We start from the raw sequence: 3,414 nt of genomic DNA, 5'->3' as shown, positions 1-3,414 counted from the left end.
CTGATTTAAAACGCCCCTTTAGTTATCCCCAATTATTTTGTGAAAGCAGCTACGAAAAGTGAGGGGGAGTGACTGTGGGGCAGAAACGGAGAAGAGGGGCAAGGAAATAGAAAATGCATGCCTGACTCTAAAGTATTTGCCAACTAGAGTAAGAGTGGTGGGAAAAGTGAAAGAAATCTGCTGAATGTTATGCCAAAAGGATTGGGGAACTTAAGTAAATGGTGTGTAACAAGGCTATATTTGAGAAAGTTACTTGAGGAGGAGTGAGAAAATGGCGGCAGTGGCAGCAGAGGATGAAGATTATTTGGATTTAATTATAGAAATCGAAGACCCACTATTGAGCAATTCAAAAAGTTTTTGGAAGAAACAATTAAACAAGCAATAACAACAGCCTTTAAAAATCTGCTTGAAGGACCACAGGCTTTACATCCAGAGAAGGAAAATAATGAGGAAATGGAGCAACCCTTGCAAGTGTTAGAACAACAGGATCATGGTCAGGAGAAGGAGCCATTGGATAGTCAGCCTTTAAATACAGAAAAGATATCTCAGAAACCTGAACTTTATATAAGACACCACCTAAAGAAATTGATAAGTTTGAGGCCAAAAATACAACAGAGAAAGGGACATTTTGTAAAATGCCAAGTGAAGAAAAGGAAGGAACTAAGAAGATGTGGAAAGAACTCCAAACGTTACAAAAGAACGACGACTGAGTTATGGAAATGGAGAAGGCAGAAATTGGACTTAAACTCACATGAATTCAAGAATTTTAGACATCTGAAGGAAGTTGAGAAGGAAGAAGAGGTAATAGAGAGATGGAGAAAGAATATGAGACAAGAGACTTATTTGTGTATAAATGTCCTTTCTCTTTAATAGATAATAGTTCTGAAAGAAAGGAATGATGACTATGTGTAACTTTGTAATATGTAGTGTCACAGAAATTGGGGGACTGTAGAGTGATTATAATGAATTAGTGAAGGTGAAATGGGATTAATTAGATGATTGGGGTTATATTTGGCACTTAGGATAGAGTATAAGTTAGGTAATGGGATTTAAGCAAGCATAAGTAGGACCTCAGCCTTGGCCTATTTTTACTTCCCTGTCTCTAGCCCATGCATAAAGCATGTTATGTAAAGCAATAAGCTTTTCTGTAGCAACAAGCTATTTTCAAGAGTTGCTCACCAGCACTATTTTAATAGTTTTGGGATTAACAAGCCAGGCATCAAGGCTACTAACTTTGAATCAATGGCAAATCTGTAAACATTCGTAGGGGTTGAGGGCATGGTTCATTGACCGATCACCTGCTTGGCATGCCAAAGCTCTCTGGTTCAGTGCCCAGAATCTCCAGTTGAAAGGATCAGGTAGGAGGTGATGTGAAAGACCTTTGCCTGGGACCCTGGAGAAGTGCTGCCAATCTGAGTGGGCAATACTGATCTTGCTAGACCAGTGCTCTGAGTCAGTATAAGGCAGCTTTGCATGTCCAACACGTGATCTGGCCTTCTTGGGAGCTGGAGCTGGTGAGAATCTGTCCTTATATATAATTGAATAGTGGGTGCCAAGGTTCTAATTCTAAAATGCACTCCCTTAGTGTATGGCTGATGGCACTGCTCCTCAGCATATATCGCCACCAATCAGAAGGCAAAGCCCGGGTCCCGCCCACACCACAACTGCTGCGACAACCTGGTCTTTTGCATATGGAAGCTGATTGGACTTCACTCCATTCCACACCTCAAACTCCCCCCCCCCGCAAGGCAGTTGGAATGTCAGTTGCATATGGAATCTGCTGTATTCTGGTGGTGTGCAGGTCCCAGGTTCATGTTTTAAAAGCAGACTGACACTGTTTGCCCAAAGCCAGAGCACTCTCCCAGAGCCTCTTTCTAGATCTCGTTGTATTTATTTCCACAACGGGCCTTATTTCTAGTATTATCTATAAGAGATTAATGAATTTAACAAGTATGGTATGGTTTTGTAGATGTGCCTAAAATATGTATTTGCATTTTCTTGTGCCTTGTTTGTTTGTTTGGAAAATTAATAAATAGATTATAAGAAAAAACAGGCTTTGTTCCTTGATGTGCTAGTAATTCTAGAACATTTCTTGGCACCTCAATTTGACCCAGTTCTTCAAACACCCTTCCTGAAAACAGAAGCTCCTGCATGGATATGTACCCCACATTTTACACAATGAAAACAGATACAAATAATTTGTTCATTTTCTCTGCCATCTCCTTGACATCCAAAGGCCCAACTGCCTCCCTAGGTAGTTTCCTGTTCCTGATATATTTGAAGAAAAGCTTATTGTCTTAATGTTTTTAGCAATATGTTCATTTTTTATTTGCTCACCTTGTTGTCACCTTACATTTGTTTTGCCAGAACCTGTGCTTCTTTCTGTTCACTTTGTTTGTGAAAACCTTCAACTTTCCAGTTTGTTGTAGTGGTTAAGTGCACAGACTCTAATCTGGGAGAACCGGGTTTGATTCCCCACTCCTCCACTTGCACCTGGCTGGATGATCTTGGGCAAGCCGTAGCTCTGATAAGAGCTGTTCTTGAAAAAGAGCAGTTTCTGTCAGAGCTCTCTCAGCCCCACCTACCTCACAGGGTGTCTGTTGTGGGGAGGGGAAGGAAAAGGAGTCTGTAAGCCGCTCTGAGACACCTTTGGGTAGTGAAGGGCGGGGTATAGATCCAATCTTCTTAATCTTCTTCTTCTTCTTCAACTTCTAAAAAGGAAGCCTTAGCATCCTTTTAGACATGGCCCTTCTCCTGACTTGAGGTAGGCATTCTAGGCATCAATTAGTGTCATTACAAGTAGCTTCCAGGCATCCTAGAAGGATCCGACTCTTAATTCCCACTTTTAGGTTCTTTCTGACTTGTCTCCTCATTTGTGTGAAGTTCACTCTTTTGAAACCAAATGTTATGGTTTTGGACTTATCTTTCCATTGAAGTGAATGTTGAATTTAATAGCATTGTGGTCACTGATCCCAAAAGCACTACTCAACTTAATAGTATAAGGGCACGTTAAAATGTATTATTAAACTGGGTTTTTTAAAGAATGCTATTCTTTTTTTAATAATTTTTTATTGGGTTTTTCAAACATTATTAAACAGAACAAACAAAACAACCCAACACAAATACCATCACCATCCTATAACCAATATTGTAGTCTTCCATGATACATAAATCCTAAATCAAATTGACCAATTCATTACATAGTTTCTGTAATTCTTTTCAACTCCTGCACACCATTTTCCTAGATATCATATTGTTACATATAACTTATGTTTATTACTTATTATTATACTACTTATATTCCTAGTCAGCTTAAAATTCAGCTGTTTATTCTATCTAACTTTATTTTGATTCAGAACCCACATTTTATTGAAGTATCATCACTATTATGGCATTCCCGCTCGCATCCCATTC

This window comes from Gekko japonicus, unplaced genomic scaffold (genome assembly GCF_001447785.1).
Source record: "Gekko japonicus isolate JY-2015 unplaced genomic scaffold, Gekko_japonicus_V1.1 scaffold1540, whole genome shotgun sequence".
Classification (NCBI taxonomy): Eukaryota; Metazoa; Chordata; class Lepidosauria; order Squamata; family Gekkonidae; genus Gekko; species Gekko japonicus.
Note: the sequence above shows the minus strand (reverse complement) of the source record.